This window comes from Chrysemys picta, chromosome 9 (genome assembly GCF_011386835.1).
Source record: "Chrysemys picta bellii isolate R12L10 chromosome 9, ASM1138683v2, whole genome shotgun sequence".
Classification (NCBI taxonomy): domain Eukaryota; kingdom Metazoa; phylum Chordata; order Testudines; family Emydidae; genus Chrysemys; species Chrysemys picta.
In genome coordinates, this window is record NC_088799.1 from 68,354,421 (window position 1) to 68,375,125 (window position 20,705).

A 20,705-nucleotide genomic window follows, 5' to 3' on the forward strand; every position below is an offset into this window, starting at 1 on the left:
CACACCCCAACAGAGATTTCAGAATGGCAAAATATAACATTACTTTAAAAACTTGTTTCAGTCATTAAAACAAACAAATGAAAATGACAGTTGCATTACAAATCTAATAAACAAAGGCAGATATAAGTCAGACTGATGAAACAAATAATTATTTTTCTTGAGATAGGTTGAATGGGTAATGTATTCTGTACTAGAACAATCCCAGTACTTAAAGACTATTATGTACTAATTACTACCTTTACAGATCTACAGTACGCACAATTAATTTCTTCAGAGTACCACTATCATTCTTGACTGGCAAAATACAACAACCTAAATTACAAGAGCCAGAAATTAACATGAACCTTTAGGGAGAGGACATTAGCTTGCTTTGTAAAGCTTTATAATTGGACTGTGAATCATAGTAAAAAGTCACTGACTTCTGATAACAAAAAGTCAACCTTACTTAATATTATGACATAGTAACACAAATGCTATTTGGGAAGAACTATATATTGTAGCTGCTTATCCATGATGACACTCTTAGAATCTTGTTTGTTTTCTAAACATGAGATTCCCTATTTTATTCCAATGTAGCATGACAAAAACACAGTATTCACAGTATTAAAGATTACTGAGAGATTTCCAATTTTAGGAAGCATATTACAGTAATATTGCCCTTACATACACCACCTGTACAGAAATAGACATCCTGTCTTATTTGCTAATTAGGCACAATAAAGATAATTTGAGCATTTTAAATGTTTGCACTAAATATTTTTTAAACCCAAGGTAAACTAAAGCAATAACAATAAGTAAATCTCTTACTTGAATCCTCTTGATAGATGGGCATCTAATTAGGTTCTTAATGATGAACCTAATATTAACCATTTTATGCTATATTTTTACTAAATTCTTCAGAGATTCAAACTGATTAAGAGGAACAGCTGGCAATAAACTTCAATTTCATGCAAGTAAAAGAGTTGTAATTTACCACTCTGCACAAAATTGTCCTGCCATGGTGTAGTAAGAATAAACACCTATTACTGTACACTTAACAAATAAATCCATTTTCACTAGTATGTTACTCCTTTTTAATGAAATACATAGCCACAACCTACACAAAGCTTAAGCAATTAGGTAGTGAATCTGGAATTCTGAGGGAGTTGCATGGGATAAAATCCATACATACCAGTCTGAATGCAGGCCATGGTGGCAACACAGCCCCTCCCCAGATATTCATTCTAGTCTACAGGCCAGAACAGAGCCTGGAGGGCCTATGTGCATTTCTCCCCTTTGTCTAACTACACCAGAACCCCATTTATCCAATCTAATTGGGACCAGGGCCAGATCAGATAATCAAAAATCTGGATAAACCAGAGACTGGGACAGTGCAATGCTGCATCGCCATCTAGCGGGCAAAGGAGAGATCACCCCCCTTCTGGACCAGTGCGCCCTGCTTGACCAGTTAACACGGAGAGCTGGATAATGGAGGGTCAGATAAACAGGGTCCTACTGTACTTAAAGACAGCTCCAGCACACTTTCCCTCAGCATTCCCCGCATCACTTCTAAAGTGGCTGGCTATTAGGGCCAGCACACAGATCCATTTCTAGATATACCATAGGTGCAGATGATCAGAATTTGGCCACATCTCTCCCCCAACCCTCAAAGGGGTGTTCAAGAGCTTGCACTGCAGAGGTCCACTGCAGGGTTCTATACACTTGGGTATGTTTCTCATTCTATATGTATTCAGAGGGCCAGATCGGGAGTTTTTCACAAGGACCCACAAAGCTACACTATGGCAAGGAGAGAGCTTGATGCCAGGACTCTGCCTCCTCCAGCATACGGGGAAGTAAACACACTGAATCCGGCTCCCTCTATGCTACAATAGTAAGCATCAGTTGCTAACTGCATAGATGGACAAGCAGAAAAACAGTTTTACTTACTCCTCTCTTTGGTGGTTTGAAAACCTGGGGATAGTAGGAAGGTATAGTCCATTTGCTCCATTCAGCACAGGAACTGACTGTGACCTACTTTGCTCTGGGGTGGGCAGCGAGAAAGGGAGGAGAGGGTAGGTAGGAATGAAGATAAAACTTATACCCTTTTCCACTGAACAGGGACAACAACTGAGAACAAAGTATGAAATAAAATACAAATACAGTAATTATACAATAAAATGTTTTATGAGGTGAAACCATTGTCATAATCCATCCATGACAAAGAGACCTGGTTTGTATTACTAGTTAGCACAGATTTTAAACAACATTTTTATTTCTTCACATAAATCAGCTATTCATAATGTTAAAAAAAAAACACCAAGTACAATTTGGCCTTATCATTAGACAACTACTCAAAGAAAAAAAAGAAAAAGTGACATTGTCAGCTAAAATTTAACTACCTAGTTAATTTCTGTCAACATTTTACCGACAAAAAATGCTGTAATAGAATTATTGACCTTCACCTAAGAGCTTAAATACATCAAGCACAAATCATTAAGTATCAGTCCATTCTTTTTCAAACAGAACACTACTGAATCTGACATTTCACAAGGTCATTATTCCAAAGCATAAAAGGATAAAGGATGTTACAGCTTGTAAAGTCACTAATGTTGCTTTTATTAAGCCCTATACAACTAAAATTAATAAGGTCAAGACAGTTCAGAATTTTCTTACCAGCATCAACATTTCTCAGAATTATGAAAATGTAAAGAAAAGGAAGGCACTTCATAGATAACTGCAGTCTACCATATATATTGCCTCTTCAAAAACATAGATCAGAACATTCCTCTCAAGGCCCAAAACCACCTAGAAGGCAGTAAGTTTTAGGACCACGTGTGACAACCTGCCCATGTAACACGCTAGACAGTCCCCAGTTAGTTGAGAGTGGATCCAATTAACAGGTCCTATGTACTTCTAAGCCAACTGGGTCTGAGTACGGTAGAGACACTGTTTCTTATTCTGGGTCTATAGGGCACTTCCCTAGGGTCAGACCACTCATCTTACGCCATTCCTTGAGATGTGAGGTACTACAGTCCAGTCACCCTAATCCCTGAAACAAACCAGTGCCTTAGACACCCCTATTTACTTACATACACTCTACTGAAGCTGTGGGTGCTCTAGGCTTCCAGTTTAACTCCTTTAAACTGGCACAACTTGGAAAGAAAGCAAGGAACACAGACTTAGCAAAGGGAATTTCTTAACTGCAGTCACATTACTCTTAAAAATACTCAAGAGTTAAAGATCTTTGAAAAACAACAGAAGTCCTGAGTAGGGTGACCAGACAGCAAGTGTGAAAAATCAGGACGGGGTGGTGAGTAATAGGCACCTATATAAGAAAAAACCCAAGTATTGGGTCTATCCCTATAAAATTGGGACATCTGGTCACCCTGGTCTTGAGACACTAGTCTGATCTCACACTTTTTTCGAGTTCAAGGTCTGCCAACATTTCAGGCTGGGAAGAGCCCCTCAGCCCCCTTCTCTCCTCTTTGCCCACTCTTCATTACATCTTCTCTTGTGCCACGTGCAACACTTAGCATGCTTCACCCTTCACCTTTACAGGCTTCTGTGTAGAAAACCTATTGTTGCATGGGGGCGGCACAGCAGCCGAGACACAATAAAAGTCATTGCCCCCAAACTGCTATATTGATTGCTTCTCAGTGATACTCCTCCAAATAGGTATCAAACACCTTTCCCAGGCACAGAATCTGTCTGGAATGCATTATAATCCGCTTACCTCAGGCAGATTTTGAAGTGTTCAAAACAGAATTAAAAAATGGAGTACATTATTTGATGCATAATATACCACTGTCACACCATTTACATGCCCTCCTGGAGACCTGAACTGTCTAGGTAAGAGCATGTAAGGAATCAACAGGACCAATACTCCTTGGCTCCCTTACACAGATTCAAAATACTATCTAAGGACTATAAAGAGGTAGCAAAAAAGTATTTCTGGGAGTCACAAACTACCACAAGAACTCCAGTTACCGACGATTATTCTAGCTTTCTCCATTAAGAATTTCTCCACTCTTGGGAGACCGGCCAATTTGTAACAATCCCAGAAAGATGAACAAACACTCTCCAGAAAAAGCTTAATATTTTACTTCAAATGTTGAGTAATGTTGAATGAAGGCACAAATGGACCTCCATATGTCAGCTTAACAGATTTAAAATAATACTACATTCATGGAGTATGTAAGGTTGCTGACTTACAAGAATGGGCTATCGGGATACTTTCTATATTTTAGCACTGACTGGTGTCAAATCCATTTGGACTTCTTAGAGAAAGAGGAAATTGCTTTCTCTTGCATTTGTCAAATTCCACAAACTCTTGGGAGTACAAAAAGTCCTGTATCCTATCCGTTAATATTTATTATATACACAAAGACTAGCTTCTCACAGTAAGTAATGAGGTTTTATGGAGAAGACAGGGACATCGATAGACTGCAATATAAGGAATTTAGCTAACATTGTAGGGGGAAACAGCAAAGAGTCCTGTGGCACCTTATAGACTAACAGACGTATTGGAGCATGAGCTTTCGTGTGTGAATACCCACTTCTTCGGATGCATGTAGGGGGAAAAAAATAGGGTGCAGATGAAATAGCACTCACTCCTTTCTCTGTTACCCATAGAGTTAGATATCTATGCCTAAATCTCATTCATTACAAGTGTATTACAGTAATTGAAGGGAGGCTCCTGAAGCCCTGCCAGTACTATATTCATCATTTAGTTTAGAGTTCAGCACAGAAAAATTTACCTAAACTAGGCTTTTGAAACATACTTTTACTTTAAGAATCAACAACATTTTATATAGTGTAAATATTCTATTATTTCCTTTTTGCTCAATTATTTTTCAGATCTAATATGTTCAATTTATAAGTAAAAAGGTCACTTGTAATAAAGTTTCAGCAAGTCTAATCACTTTGTCAGTATGTAGAAATTATGACTTCAGCAACACCTATGCAAACAAATTGCATTCAGTGTGTCTTGCCAGGTGTAACTGATTGGCCCTGCAGTTGGAAATTAGTGAACAATTATGTTGATGGAGCACAAAAGGAATAGAAACCAACTCATTCAGTGAACTGCATTAGCTTTGCAGGTCTAACAGGGAGAAAAAAGTAGCATAAGGTTGGTGTTCTCAGTGAAATCAGCAGATACAAATCAGAGCACATTTGATCAGCTGTAAGATTCCAAAAGCAGCACTTTTCAGAACAGATGCACACTTTAAGAAACATATGATGAACACACACAGAGGAACATAAGCTACCACATTGACTGTAGTCTTAGTAAAAGTTAGTCCTGATTTTTTTTCCCCCAAAAGAGAGAAAATATCAGACAAGGAATTGGACACTAAATCCGTGTGGTCAAATGTGTCTTTCTGGTAGCCAGCCTGCCAGCTTTCAAAAGAGCTTCCTGTACCTCACTTTACAATGTCTGTATCAAACCAAATGCCAAGATTTACTGTGAGATGTGATTATAGGTCTCAATGACAATTCTGGCCCTTCTTCTGAAACAGAAGGGTTCAGAAATATTCCCAAGAAAAATGTGCTATTGTGATATAATTATTAAGTAACAATTCAGTGAGGCCCAGGAGGAATACATGAGTCAGGGACCTAGCCAAAAGTGTCTCCATGTGCTATTAGTTAAATTAGCTTTCGTTCTGAGACACAGTGTGTAGAAAGGTAGAAGTGAGTGAAATAGTACTGAATTGTATTGTAGCTTTAGCATTTAACGTAATGTATGCTCATTCACATTTGTCTTCATGGATTCTGATCATGAAGTAGACTTGACCACCAGACGACACTGGAAACTGGAGTTGGCACTGTCCACTCCTTTTTCTTTGTTATGCACTCCCCTTTTTAGAGAATATTCTTTTACATCCAACCTCTATTTGGATTGACAGAGTGGGAAACAGATGTATTTATTCTTGGGTCTGTTTCAAATAAATCAATTTAGAAAAAAATGTCACAAACTTAAACAACCCCCTACCCCCTCCCAAGACAGGCAAGTGGGGGACTGAAAACCTGAAGGAGGTCAAGTCTTTCATATCTAGGTTTCTGATTCAAATCCAGACTAGGTCAATAGTGACAGTTTCCACCTAGCAATTTTTATGAATATTATGATTTGCCCCCTTCTTTAACAGCATTTGAAATATTTTCTCAATGGTCGGGAAGACACAGAAATAGGTTACAATTTAATTGACTAACCTCTTCTGCAATTTGACTCTTGTTGTAGAAATTACTCATTCACATGCTAGCCTCTTCAATATATGATATTTAGATCATGTATTACATGAGAAAAACAGTATAACGTACTGCATGTAGTACTGAGAACACACATGAAATTAACCAAAATAAATTGCTCATGTATTTTAAACTTGTTGGATTTAATTTAGGTTCATGTAAAATTGATAAAACATTATTTCAGATGTGTGGCTTTTATTGCCATATATCTTTAAACATCTACTAAACAAGAAAATGTACTAAGTAGATTTTTCAAGTTCCATAACTATAGCTATAGAACAATTGTAAAAGCCATTTTTATTTTTGTTTCAACACCTTTGTTCGCTGCATATTTCTTTACAACTCAGCAGGCATCCGAATTATTTTTGCATATAATGTATGAATAAGCAGATCTTTTCAGAAACATAATCCAGCCATGCTCCAATGCTGAAAAAAATCAACTAGTCATAGCAATACCTTATACATTTCACAATGCTCAATTTTATTTAGATAGAAAATAAAATCTGTTTTCACTAATTGATGTGGAGTCACTATCAAATCTCTTGATACGTGATTTAGTCTCAGGTCTTATGAATACAGTAATATACACCTCCAGACAACTTAGTGACATTAAAAAAAAAGTTTAGCTCTATAGAAAGTGTACTGAGATCAGCCTCCAGAAATAATTTAGGTGGTTTATGCTCAGACAAGGACGGTTAGAAGAATTAAGGAAGGGACCGACATGTAGGCTTTAAGCAGGAAATAATGAGCTCCAGGAAAAATCTGCATGTGTTGCTGGTTTTGCAGAATTAAGCCTGTTGCAGAGATATTAACTTGTTTTCTCTCCACAGCCCTGATTCAGAAAACAATTAAAGTATTTAGTGTTTAACTGTCAGCATGCAAATATCCCCATTAATTTCAATGGGACTCCTTAAATGCTAAAAGGCCAGATACATCAAAGTACTTCGTAGAAGTGAATTTCTAAGAAATATAAATACACTTATATCAGTAATAAAAATGTTGCTGTCACTTGCTTAACACAGGAATCTGCCACCCATTTTTCCAGAAGTGCTACAAAATTCAACCTCCAATAGACAGAAATAGCTACTATTCTAAGTAGAGCTGCAACAAGCCCCCTGTAATGTTCATGATTCAGACAGAACTTCTACAACTTACATAAAAAAGTATTTTAGTTTACTTTTCTGGAGACCAAAAAGACCTTTACTTTTAGATTATTTAAGTCAGATTGCCCCAACATTTTCCGGTCTTCTTTGGAAGAGTATATCCTTCTGCAAGAAGAGTAGAAGGATGATAGAGTAAGGTATCTGTAAATTGCTCTGTAAAGAACACCATTGAAAGATTTTTTCCAATATTAAAGCTAAATATATACCTCAAACTCCAGAGACCGATTGATGGCACACTGGTTGGACATTATCTCATATGACAGACATGTCTACGTTGCAAATTCTGCCATTTGTGGCCAGCCACCTGTGGAGCTGCACCACTATACACTCATAGCACAGACAAGCAGAACTTAAGACCTGTGATTTGAACTGGGTATCTTTTATTCCTGGCTGAAACTAGAGCAATTCAAGAGTGCAAACTGCAGTTTGTAGCAGTTTTGCCTATCTACACTAAGGATTTGCAAACTGCATGTACCCTAGTGGCTGATCATAGTAACCAGACAAAATCACTAGTACAAATATGGCATAACATTTAACCAAGTTGCATTCAGACACTCTGTAATTACACAGAATAAGTCGAGGGCCCCCAAATCATTTGGATCACATCGTCAATTCTCACATCTCCTACAGAGGGATGCAAGAAGTAAAAAATACGTTAAATCTGATGGGAGGAAGAGAAGTTGATTTAAACTGAATCATCTTCTCCCTAACAAACACTTCAGAAGCCCCTCTGTGACAACTGGGTTGTTAGTTCTTCTGCAAGACTGCTTTCTGAGGGAAAAGAGATGCAAGTGACTTATTCTGTGTGACATTATCTCCAGCAAACCTTTAGGTGTTTATGTTGACCTTCTTCTACTAGAAAGGTGGTTTGTGGCAGACATGCTGCAGTGGGGGACTGGAGAAGCACTAAAGAATAGGCTGCTTTCGGTTGCATTCACTAGACACTACATACATAATAACTGTTAAAACCAGATTTAAAGTCATACCAGTATACTATTCAAACCCCATCTTAACTAATCCCAAACCAGATTCCCATCAGAAATATCTGGGGAAATAGCCACCTGTCCAGTGTATCCTGAAGTTAAACAAATCCAAACTCTGCTGGATCACAAAAAAAAATCTCTTCTTGTTTCAGTCTGCTAGTTAAGCTTCAGCAGATTCATCAATCACAATTGCAGTGGTATCACATTAGGAGAAGAGAGGTCATTCAGAGATCCAAACCACATATGGCTAAATAAGTCAAATCGAGCCCTATTCTTCACTCAGAATAAAACAAATTGCCAGAGCAGCTCCCACAGCACAAGTACCCCCAGCAGAAACCAGCACTTAAGTGGCCTGCTGCATGCTGCACTCAGTGCAATCTCCAGTAGCACACTGCAGTACAGTCTTTAAGTGGCAAATGCAAGGATAGCCATGATAAAGTATTCATCCAAACAGAAAAACAAAACTTGCTTTGCCAAATGGACATGAGCAATCATTGGTAATAGGGTATTGAAAAAGGAGGTTTTCTAGACTGGGCCACCTACTTGAAACAATGGGAGAAGACTTAGCCATTTCTTTTCCATATTCCCTTCAATCCCATATAACAAATACATTTCAATTCCTCTGATAATACCTTTCTACTTCCTACCAAGAGCCATTCTTGCATTGGAGTTTACATGCTATAGCAAACGTATACATCTTCATACCTTTCCTCCTTCAAATCTCACAGCATGACACATACACAATCCAAATGTGTGATACAAGATCAAAGTGAGCAACACCTGTGTTTTGTCACATAATGTGGTATAATGGCCAGATAATGGTCTTTTTAACTATAAAACCTGTGTTGAAGGAAGTTCTCTACCTGAATGAATTAAACCAGTTTAAATAAGTAGAACTAAACAAATTCGATTACACACAATCATAATGACCTGCTAGATTACTGACAGGGTTTGTACCCTGGACCCTTAGATCCCAAGCACAGACCTCTACCATTTCGTCAAGAGGAATAAGGTATCTTTTGTGGACCAGCTACTAGAAGGGGACTTGGCACACACTTTGCCAGTAGTTTACACAACTATTTCCTGGACAGCAATAAAAAGTTGTAGATCAGGACTCTGGAGACTATTCCTTCATCCAGAAGGAATGTTTGGCGGATAGTGTTTAGGACACACACATTTTTGAGCACCTATTCTGAGACGCAGCATGCCTCTGTGGATAAGACTTGGGTCCAGCATATTGGTGACGTGTGTTCTATTTGCAGGTCAGGTCTTCTAGTTTGACTCTGTGTAACTTTTCAGTTAACTTAACAGTAAGATAGAGGGCAACAATATGCCTATCTTCTAGGGTAGAATTTGAAGCTTTTTCAATAAGGGACCTGAAGCATCACAGAAATAAGAACACTCAGAGGTCAAGAAAGTCTCAAATATAGGTCATCTGTTTGTTTGAAGATACCTATGCATTTACTGTGAACTTTGAGCACAGTCCTGGAGCCTTAAAATTTTACCTGTCCCCAGGACAGGAATGTCTTCACAGGGGCCCAATAAATTCATCTAATCAAGTAAATGAAATAAGCATGCTTAGTCAAGTTTTCACATCTTTAAGCAGACAGAGAAAAGTCAATTCTGTGAAGCTCCAAGAACTCAGCCTACATGTAGTCCTCAACATACTGTGGCAAGACACTTCTTTGTCTCACCAGACTTAGCACTTCCCCCTCTGGCAGTGGCAGGTAAATCAGCTCCACACTGGGCAGTGTTTGTCTACCCCCTCCTGCCCCTGTGCTTATTTGGCCGTATTTTCAGGGTAGGCCTCGGGGTCAGCCTAAGGGGTGATCCTCCACCACACAAAAAGGGAAGTTTTATAAACACAAAACAAAGGGGGATACCTTTTCCTGCCCCTCACACAACTAAAATTGTTGTCCTGTTGTTTGCCCTGGGGTATCAGTCCTTCCCCTAGCAGACACTCAGTTTTGGCCATTTCCCCTATGGGAAGGAGTGCAGAAGAAGCAGCTTATTTCTCTGCTGCCACTAGCCTGGCAGCAGCTTGTCTCTCTCTTCCCCCCTTTCTCTCACCAGAGCAGGGTTTTTTTTAAAGGTTTCAGGCAGCCATTAATTGGATTCAGGTGTCCCTAACTGACCTGAGGTAATGCCTTCTCAGCTTGTAGAAAAAAAGGGCCTTTAACATTCTAGGGCTAACATATCTGCCTTCCAGTACCCACTTGCATCCCCTTCTGATTCCCTACTTTTGACCCTCTGATCTTCATACCTATCATGGTTTTTTCTGTTGTCCCCATAATTATTTGAATCCCAGGCTCAGTGGATCCTCCCCATAGACTGGGGGAGGGTCCTTTAGCTGTGGGTGGGCTAGCACCCACCTACCTCCCCAGAACCCAATACTACCCACTTGCAGCCATCTGGCCGACATTGTCACAATACAGATTCTCAACATACAGATGGCTGAACTGTTAACAAGAGATTTGTTGACATCAGAGTAGAACTAGGAATATTTATGGTCTTCTACATCTTATTTCCATACTCATGTAAATATTCAAATACATGATGCAATAATGTTTTCCCAAGTAACTCAGATAATTTACCCCACTTCTCCAGAGAGAAGTTGAATATGTTTCAATCTCAGCATGTGTCACATAAAGGAAACCCTATCAGCAGCATTGAGAAAGTTATGGCCTCAGACTTCTCACTAGAAAATCTTATAATAAAATGTATATATAATTTATCCCTTTGGAACAAAATGGCAAAATTCCTTAAAGAAAACAAAGCATGACAGCAGAGTGAAACACTGTGAATGTGTGTCATTTTTGCCAAAACTTTCAGTTAAAAAAAGTGTCAACATTCTGAAAAAATAATTTTTGAAACAAAAAGCTGTGATTTTTTGTTTTAAAAGGTCTTTACATTTTCTTTAAAACAGTCAAAAATGCTTAAATTCAAATAGAAATGTTTCACTTAGGGTCTAACAAAATGTTTCAGAAAACCCCCAAAAGATGTTTCAGACTGTGGTTTGCTGAAAATTTAGAAAGAATTAATTTTCAGTTGACCTGAAACAAAATTTCGTTTCAATTCTTCAGAATTGCCAGTGAACAGAAAAATCCATTATTCACACAACTCCACGGGGGTGTGCAATTCTTCATATCAATAGCTCACATCATAAAATAATACACAAAATAAATAGTTTAACTTGATAGATGCAGAATGAGTTAAACTAGGTAAAAAGCGTCATTACAGCCACTGGCCAGAAACACACAGATGTTGGCCAATGACATCTTTAGCACAGACTGATTACCTAAATTTATTTAATAAAAGACGACTACTCAGAAAAAGATATCCTATACACACCTGCCTACAAAATCAACCAAGGCATGAGTACAATGGTTGAAATAAAACCCTTTCTACATGAGGGACCAGTTGCATACTGCTACTTCTATCGTGTATGACTACATCCATGGTGTTAGATGCCAAATTTGTCTCTTCACCTGGATCACCTGGATTGATCGGTCTTCAGCTGTCGTTAAGGCTGTGCTGATCACAACATGTCCACCATTCTTCTCGCATTCTTGCCTTTCTTCTCCAAGTCCATCTGAAATGTTTTACAATGTCATCTTCCCATATTCTTGGAGGCCGACCAGGTGGTCTTTTCTGTTCTCGCGGGTACCACTCAGTAATGATTGCGGTCCACCTACTATCCGTGAACCATGCTATGTGGCCCGCCCATTGTATCTTATTGTATCTGCTTTCCACAACAATATCTTTCACATCGCTGCGTTCTCTAATCATTTCATTTGGGATACGATCCAGGAGGGACATTCCCAACATAGCTCGTTCCATTGCACTTTCAGCTACCGACAGCCGCTGTTCTTCTCTCTTGGTCAGTACCCATGTTTCTCTGCCATACAGCATGGCTGGCAGCACTGTTGAAATGAAGATATTTGTACATGTGGTCTTGTCAATTTTTCCTTTGAGGATGTCCTTGACGGAATTAAATGCACACCATCCTGCCCGAATCCTTCACGAGAGTTCTCCGTTCATGTCTTGGCGCATATTAACTTCTTGGCCCAAAGAAGTTACTGTTCCACTTCTTCAATTTCTTCTCCTGTTACTGTTATTGGGGCTTTGCGTAAGATGTCTTATCACATGTATTTCATTTTGCAACGGTTCATTTTCAGACCGACCTGCATGCTTTTCTTGTCGAGTCTTCGTAGCATGCTCTGCAGTTGGTTGGTGCTTTCGGCAATTAGTACGATGTCGTCCGCGAATCTAAGATGAGATAATCATTCTCCATTTATATTAACACCACTCCTCCAATTGATCTTGTTCATAACCATTTCAAGGCAGGCGGTAAATAGTTTCAGTGAAATCGTATCTCCTTACTTTATGCCTTTCTCGATTGGAATGTGGAGGAGAGTTTCGAGGAGAATAATGTCTGTTGTACATCCAGTATTCACTTCCTTCAACAAACTGATGTACTGCATGTTAATGCCCTGCTCTACGAGCGCCTTTACTATTGCGTTGAACTAGACGCTATTGAAGGCCTTTTCATAGTCGAAGAAAGCAATGCACAGCGGGAGTTTGTATTGCCTCGCTCTTTCTAGGAGCTGGCTAAAAGGTAAATATATGGTCGATCGTGCTGAAATTTCTTCGAAACCCTGCCGGCTCTCTCAGCTGTTCATCTGAGAGTTGATTCGTTATCACTTTTGTAAAGAGTTTACAGATATGAGAGAGCAGGCATATAGGGCGATAGTTCTTAAGATTTTCTCGATCCCCCTTCTTGTTCAGCAAGATGGTATTCGATGCCTTCCAGCTTGATCGTATTTTTCCTTCTTCGAGATATCGACTGAATCTTAAAGCGAGGGCCTTCCAAAGTTTTTCACCTCCTGCGGAAATCATTTCTGACGTTATTCCATCTTTGCCTGGAGCTTTGGACTTCGCTGACGATTATTGGGGGGACGCATTCTTCTGACACTTGGAGCGTTGGGAGAGGGACGTTGATTCTTGATTTGAACAGTTCTGTATAGAAGTCCTTGCAGACCTCCTCCATCCCTGCTCTGTCAATTACTGTCTCTATTTCACAAGATATAAGAGACAAACCGCTACAAAATCCTACCTCAGCACCTCATCGTGGTGCAGCGGTGCCCCTGGCCGTCTGACAACTGTGGTAGTGGGGCATATGCCCTGGTAGGTGTAACCATGCTACAAAGGTGTCGGACTATCCAATCCAAGGAGGGGGATTGCTCTATCAGAGTAAAGAGCGTTTTTCCTTCTCCTTAGAGGTTGAAGGCTAGCAAAGCTTGAGGAGGTACGTATGCCTGCCCGCCTAACCAGTGGGATGGCTTAAAGTTAACGGATAAAACAACACGAGTAAATGGATCTTAGTTCCCTGCATGTCATCAAACCGTTCTTCAGTGGTGGAGTGAAAATTGAATGACGAGAGGTTGCTAAAAAATGTCAGGTACTTACAATTGTAGGTCGCTGGCAAGAGAGGAAACGTTAAACCATCTGATGGAGGAGAAGAAAAGGATAAGATGTGATATACTCAGTATCTGCGAAACCCAACAAAAGAAGGAGTTGGAAGTCAACTGGAAGGATGGAAGCACTGTGAGGCGTGAAAAGGGAGATGGCGTTAGAAACGTTGGAGGAGTCAGATTTATCGTCAGTAAGGATTGGGTTTCAAAAGTAATAATAATGCCAGCTAATATCATCACGTATTGGTGTGTTGCATCTTCAGATGGAGTCAAAAGCTATACTCAAGGTCATCCAGGCCTATGCTCCCACAAGTGCAAGTGAGGATGAAGAAGTGGAAGAATTCTACCAAGAGCTTGAAAGAGCCCTCACGCAAAAGTCCATTTACACTGTCACGATGGGAGATTTCAACACTAAGGTTGGGCGAGGGAAAGCTGGCGCAAAGTTCATAGGGGAGATATGGCAGCGGTGAAAGAAATGAAAGGGGAGAAAGGCTGGTAACGATGGCAGAAATGAAAGACATGTACATGGCAAACACCTAGTACAAAAAGAAGATTGCAAAAAGGTGGACATGGATTGCACCAAACACAAAGAGTAAGAATGAAATCGACTATATTTTAGTCATTAAAAGGCACATCGTTCAAGACTTCTCTGCAGTGCAGCCCTTCAACACTGGCAGTGACTATCGCCTGCTTAGAGCGAAGTTGATTTTCGACGACATAGTGGAAAAGGAAGCTTTACAGATGGCAAACAGGAAACAGTGCCCAAAAACAATCGATGAAGCAAAGCTGAAGAAAGCGATTTCTGGGTTTGACTGGAGCCAGACGGAAAAGTGTGACAAGGACTATAGTATCTTTGCTGACAAGCTGAGATGTTTCATAAAAGCAGCTGAAATTGAAAAGATGAAGAAGGCAAAGGGGAGAATCTCGAACGAAACAAAAAGCTTTTTAGAGAAGCGGAGAAATATGAAAAGGAGCTCGGATAACAACCTGGAGTACTCCATTCTGTGCAAGCTTATATGGCAAAAACTGAAGGACGACTTTGAGAACTTCCGGAAAGAAAAGCTCCTTAAAACAGCTGAATCACGCAGGAGCCTCAGGACGTGCAAGCGGGAATTGGTGCAGTATAGTTGAGCGTAACAGCATTGAAGAACAAGGACGGAGAGACAGTAATTGACTCTTGTGAAATATAACTTTCACTCCAAAAAACTATTTATGCTACACTTTTCCTGAGTTAGGCCCTACAAATCTATTTTACGCAGTTTCTGTAGAACTGTGTAATAAGTGTATGGTAACCATATTATACCTACTCAGAAGTGAAGTTTAAAATCAGCAGAATATTATTCAAAAAGAGCAAGCCACAAGGCAAAATAATTTGTTTTCAAATTGTAAATTCTATTTAGCTTTTACCATAAGCCTAACACAAATTTAAACAAAACTATCTGCAGACATTATTAAAGCCTTTGTGGAATAGAGTTGGTTGGGAGTTTTCCAACTAAATGATTTTCTTCAGAAAATGCCAGATCACTGAAATTAAAACAGGAACCTCCCAGTTTCAACTAAGTTTACACTGGAAGAGACTTATGCCAGCATAGCCAATAGCCTGGTCGTTAGGGCACTCACTTGATATATGGGAAACTGAGATTCAAGTCCCTAGTCTGAATCAGACTGAGCAGGGATTTGAAGCTTGGTCTTGAATATCCCAGGTGGGATTATTCTGCATTGAAATTATTGCCTCATCCCCCTGCCCTGCCCTTTTCCCCCCACAAAATAATTCAGAAGGTCTCAGTTTTATTCTGATATGGAACAGAAAATTATTTGAAATCACAATTTTTGCTAGGTGGAAAAATGTTTCCCGCCCAGCTCTAGTGGGGAGAAAATATAAACAGCAACTCACAAAAATTAATAAAAAACAGGCTCATTTTCTAAAGTCCAGACTACACTATGTACTACCCTTTTGATCAGAAGAGTATTATGAAGATTAGTTCACACTTATTCTTTAATACGCCATTAATACAATAACTGTCTGTTCAAAAACCAAAGCTGTTTGTACAAATTTTAGCATCCTGTTATGAACAGGGGAGTATAACAACTGTACAACTATCTGCCTTATTTTGAATTGAAAATACAACACATTTTTGTTCCTGACTGTAGCACTTCTAGTATTATTTTAAATTTACTTTAGCGTTTGTTGTTAATAATCTATTTTAAGCATTGCTAAACTGCCTCACTTACATTATAAAGTATTTCATACTCTTTCTCCAGTAATTTGTTCCATTGTATTCTAGGATTTGCCATAACTGGTTACTTATCACACACCTACAGGAAAAATGCACTAACAATTGCATAGGTAAAGTAACATGTAGCTGAAATTCAATTTTTATATAAAGGACGAATCCTCAAGTCTTCACTCATACCTGACTCAAGCAAAGCTTTTAATGAAGTAAATGGGAGATGTGTCTGATCAAGGACCAAGTAACAAGTCAACAGAGACTTTAGCTAAACCTTTCAAAAGCACCTCAGTCCCATATAAGCTGAAATCCTAATGGACTTTCAATGGGAGTTAGGGCCTAAGTCACTTAGGCACTTTTGAAAATTTTACCCTTCATGATTTGGCCTATAATTAAGGCTGACTTACATTACACTCAAGTTGCTTAAAGTTTAATATTAAGCAGAGTTGTTCCTCTATTAAAATGTTGACGTTTGTCAAACATTACCAGCATTGTTAAGGTATGCTTACCATTGACATCTTGTACTATTATCTGTAAGATTTAAAAAGGTGCAGTCTTGTCTAATACCATGCAACAACTACTACTGACTTGTTAAAATGGTGAGCTCTGTACGTTACCTGATCTCACTGAGTTCCACAGACTGAGTTTTGAATTTTCCATACTTCCAGGAAAATCCGTCTTACTTAGATTGTTAGACGTATAAAAATAATAGCTCATCAGCCAAGCCTAAAGAGGACCAATTTCACATCTACAAAAGCAGTGGGAGGAACACTTGGAAAACAGCCAACAGTCATTACAGTAAAGCACATGAACACTTAAAGTCCATTTGATTTTGTATTTGATCCTGAAAATGGGTTTCTCAGGTGCAACTGCAAATAATTTTTCAGTAGCTATTATCGAGACATTGAGGCAAGCACTTGGAAGGCTAAAAGTACAGGAACAATCCTAAAGAAAGGAAAGAATATGATGACCCAAAATCACCATGCAACTTCGCAAACCCTGAGGAGCCTGTTCAGCCACTGCAGATTAAATATGGAGCAAATACCTTAGTTCTAGACTTCCACAGAAAAAAAAGGATAACACGTAAAGCACTTTGGCTCTCTGAAAGAAAGAAGTGTGTTCAGGTCACTCCAATCTCCAACAGGAAGGTGGCATCTTATAAAAAACAATACTGGTAAAGGGATGGAGACACAGAATAAGGTTAAAAAGTACATTAAACCGCCATTGACTATGCCAAAACAGTTTTTTTTTTTGTTTGGTTTGGTTGGTTGGTTTTCCTTAAGCATGGTTGATAAGGGCCCTCTATAATTCTCCAACTTTCACTACAGACACAGAGATTTCCAGTTCATTTTACCTTATGCTGATAAGCAACTTGTAATTCAAGAAGTAAATAGCAGAGCTAAAACCCCAGCTGCTGGTGCCATGGGCTGGAAAAATAAAGCCACTTCCCCAAGGAAAACTTGGGAGTTCTCTCTATCATTCTCTTTGACCATAAGATTCACAAGTAGAACAGCCTGTAGAGAAATACCTTTCCCCAAGGCACATTAAGTACAAATCCCTTTATGATTTGTTAATGCCATCTTACGTTCACCTGAAGAACTTATTTTAAAAGACAGACTTCTTCTTCCCTTTTATCACCATCATACCTAATATGATGAAAATGTCTCAGAAAAAAAAAGTATACTTTTTCTAGCTAATAAAAACAAAATATTAAAATAAAAATAGCTTAATAAGACTCCTGTTAGAAATTTTAAAGGAAAAAATATGGAAAATATCATCTAGCCAGAAACCAATAATTCTGAGATCCAATGACAAACAGAAAAAGAGCAGGGACATGGAAGACATGAGACTAAACACTTATTTCATAAACTAAAACCTGTCATACTGACATGAGAGTCTCCTTTTAGGGATAACTGAGTTCTGAGGTTTGAGAACTGCAAGTTACGTAACATAGCACATCCTGCATTTATAAGAACCTGGATAAAGTTTTGTGAGAATAAAAGAATTTGATCTGTAAAAAAAGGTCCCATTCAGAAATTGTCCATGTTGTGCCAATTACAATGACAAAGGTATTTTCTCCTCACTACTATCAGAACTTGAATCATGAACATGCTTTCCACTGGTAATACTGTCATCTCATTATTTCCTATCATCAACAGGAAAAGTCTATATTATCAATAGAGCTGGAGTAAGCAGTCTTAGCTTTTTCATCTTTCTACCTAGGATACTTTTCTTGCGTCTGGAATTATCCATCAGACAATGACTAACACTCCTAGAAAAATAGTTGCTAGTCTAAAAAAATTAGAAAAAGAGCCTTAACTTCAATTAACTTGTAAATTTAAGTCTATAATAGAGTTTTAATTCCCCAATACTTAATTTCACCTGCACAATTATACTAATATATTGATTATCTCACTTCACACCTTTTCATCTCTTCAATTACTGGAAAACATTGTCTCTTGTCAGAGTTAAATCTGACCAATTCTTCACAAACTACGTATCTTTTGCATTTCATGAAGCCCCTGGAGAACTCTAGAAGTTTGTATTAGTCATTACAGTTATTATATATTTGATGCTGTTACTTCACACAGTTAATATTGATGATTGTAACTATAATTTAACTACATTCCTATTATGGTTTCTAGTTAATATCAATTTTTTCCCTGATAATGAACAATGACCATCTCATAATCACACTCATGCTACATTAGTGTTCGAAGGGAAAACTTACTGTTAAAAATACCCTGTCTTATGATGAAACAGTGAGACCAACTTCCGCTACCCATATTTCACAGCTTTTAAGGATCAAGAGAATTTTTAAAAACAATAAAAACAGGGTCCTAACCTACAGAACAACAATGGTTATGGTTACAAACTTCCTTCATTTAATACAGAAGTTTGTCCTGAATTTGGTGATTAATATATAATATTTTGCCCTTATTTAGTGCCTTTCACCTAATTATCTCTCAGAACTTTACAAAACATATGCTGTCCAGTTCTACAGGTATAATGCCATGTTTCCTTTTTCCAGGTGTATCTACACATACGTATTAATATATACACAGACGCACACCTACACACATTCTAGAACTGGAGATCTTACATGTAGGAGAAGTTTGTTTTAAGGTAACATAGGATTTGGGGTCAAGAGATCTACATACTATATTAGGCTCTGCCACAGAGCTTCTGTGTCACCACAGAAAGCTAATAGAACTCTGTTTTCCTATCTGGAAAAAATGGGTATAATACCTACTTCAAAAGGGAATTGAGGAGTTTAGTTTAATTATGGTAAGGCACTTTGAGAGCTGCACTGTTATTATATAGTTGTATTCTTTTCTATTTAGGGATTGTCTACACATGGAATTATTCCAGAATAACTATTTGACTTTGACAGTGGATTAAGCTAAGCAAGCATATGGTACTCTATTCTGTAGAAAGTGCCCACACGTGGGGACAAGATGGGTGAGATAGTAACTTTTATTGGACACACAGTGTTATTCAGGAATAGCTATTGTACTTTAAATTCTCACACTACCTTAATCCAAATTAACTTTCTTGTGTACACAAGCACTTAAGAAGTTTCAAAACACAATGGTTCTTGTTACTCTCGTTCAAAATGTGGTTAAGATATCAGAAGGCTCTCTTTTTACTCAAGTCAATAAAGAGTAGATTACACAGTATTTTTAAAGCAACACCTCTCCATCCCCTGGTAATTTCTGAAACATGTGGCAGCACACCAAACCCCTTTCATCCAGAGCCCAAGTTCCCTATTGTTAAAATACAATGCATAATTGTGAAATAATCCAACTCTCAGCATTAGATAGAAAAAGTAAGAGCAACTGCATGTATGTAAAATAAATAAAGATATAAACATGTGCACTCTTTCAGGAAACACATTCTGTTTTGCAAGCATAAATCTAGATTGCTGTTTTGATCTTTAAATCATCTTTGCACAGTTGACCTATGAACACTTGATTATCTGACCTCCATTAATCTTCCAAAATTGTATGCTCCTACATTGCAACGTAGTGTAGCTACTTGACAAATAGGAAAAAGGGATTTGTAGCTACATGAATTTATTCTTTTAGTACTTAGAACTATTTTGGACTATCATTTGTTGAATTGCCTCATTAACTCATAAATAAGTTATTATTGAACCATACCTGAACAGTACTTGCACTTTATAAATGCCTGACATAGTAACTATTGACAAATGGCCCAAGCATTAAATAGTGATTGATTATTCATAATGAATAATAATGAACAGTCGTCTGTCTTGAGAAATTTCTGTCCAGATTCAGATGAGGGCATATAAAAATTATGTTTAAAACTGACAAAAAGCTGAATAAATTATAAAGAATCACATCCACAGTAAGCCATTCAATTGTCAGTCAACTACATCTCAGATTTTTTGAAACTGAAACACTGACATAAATTATTCCATATTGAGAAAGCAAGTATGTCCTTCAGAAATAAACTAATTAGTAGTCCTAAATGTTAGCAGAAATGAACTATTGAAACGCCACTTGCATCAATCTTATTTTGACTATATGGAAATCTCTGGCACAAAATTGCTTTTCTAGTGCATTGTTCCCTCTGCCAGGGTCAATCAACATATGCATTTCATTTGGTTTT

The 20,705-nt window shown here is 38.2% G+C and overlaps 1 protein-coding gene across 13 annotated transcripts in view; it reads right to left on the reverse strand.

Moving 5' to 3' along the window:
* The window catches only part of DIAPH2 (diaphanous related formin 2), a 906,188-nt gene that overhangs the window by 617,008 nt on the left and 268,475 nt on the right, over window positions 1–20,705 (reverse strand). The window lies entirely within an intron of this gene.